The sequence below is a fragment of the Charadrius vociferus genome, unplaced genomic scaffold, assembly GCF_000708025.1.
Source record: "Charadrius vociferus isolate BGI_N301 unplaced genomic scaffold, ASM70802v2 scaffold650, whole genome shotgun sequence".
In the NCBI taxonomy this organism is placed as follows: domain Eukaryota; kingdom Metazoa; phylum Chordata; class Aves; order Charadriiformes; family Charadriidae; genus Charadrius; species Charadrius vociferus.
This window is the reverse complement of record NW_009646736.1, coordinates 2,630,971-2,632,183: the sequence shown is the minus strand read 5'-3', so window position 1 is coordinate 2,632,183 and position 1,213 is coordinate 2,630,971. Positions and strand designations below refer to the sequence as shown.

Here is a 1,213-nt window from a genome sequence, read left to right as displayed (position 1 = left end):
GACCGTGCGGGGGTCGGGGGTGGGCGCAGACACGCACCGGTCACGGCACCGCCTGCCGCGTCCTCGCCTGTTGCTCCGAAACTTTCCGAGGCTTTAGAAAAATATTGTTGCCGTTTCGTGGCAATGAGTTTATTTTTCTTAAGTAAATGTCATTTAAAAAAAAAAGTCTCAAACGAAAATAGGGAGAAAGGGGTGGTTTTGCGAACGCTTGGTCGTCCAAAGCCCCGAGTGCCCCACGCCCAGCCCCACGGGAGCCGCGGGTGGGCTCGGCGCTGCCGGGACGGACCGGGGAAGCCATCGGGCAGAACGTCAGGGTTTGCACAGCGAGCGGGATCGGGCCCTCGCTTCTTTCGTTGTAAAGCGAAAAAAAAAATTACCTGTATTTCTGTCTGCTTGCCTACTGCTCCTTCTCCTGCTCGGTTTATTTTTCTGTCCGCTCCGAAGTTGCGTGTATTTATAGCTACGCAGCTAAAAAGCTTGTGCTCACAATAATGCAGACAAATACGGATCCTTGTCTCAGGATTAGCCTCCTCCCGCTGTAGCTGTTCTTTCCCACGAAAACGAAGCAAAGCTTTGCGTTTCTGTTGAAAGTTGCCGCTAGTTTTTTTTCCTTTGTTGCTTCTAAAGTAGCAACGCCTGAACTTTCCCTTTCGCTGTTAGGACCAGAGATATTTTTTTATAAACATGTTACCCGAAAGAAAGGCTGTTATCAGCCGGCAGAGCTTTGTTTTGTTTGAATTCTGCTTAATTTTAAAATCACGAGGCCGTCGAAGAGACCTCTTGGTACTCGGACCTCTCAGCGTTTTTATTACATGACTTTTATTTGGCTCTACGAACTTTGTTCAGCCGAAACTTCACTGACTTGGAGTTTTGCTGACACGGAGTCCTCCTCTAATCCCGACCCAGAATTTCCCCGGGATTTTCTCTTGGCTTCACGGCAGCCGGTGCTGCCTAAATTTGGGGTCTTCCTTGCCGAGAGCTCGATCCCACCTTCCCGTGTAATCCCGGAGGTTTTCCTGGGGAGTTTCGTTTAACCCGGGGGGATGCTTGTCTTATGCGGGTCCGTTGTTACCTATTATGTCCCCTCTGATTTTAACCTGCCCGTCCCCGGGGTGTGTTATAACGGGGTTTCTCGGCGGGGCCAGTGTCGGCTCTCGCTGGCGGCGGTGCGGCGGTGCGGCGGCGGGGAGGCAGCGGCCACACCGGGGGTCCC

General features: G+C 52.4%; 1 protein-coding gene across 1 annotated transcript in view; it reads left to right on the top strand.

The window, feature by feature from the left end:
* PAX3 (paired box 3) overlaps positions 1-1,213 on the top strand; it is a 93,696-nt gene that overhangs the window by 14,624 nt on the left and 77,859 nt on the right. The gene's annotated exons all lie outside the window — the stretch shown is intronic.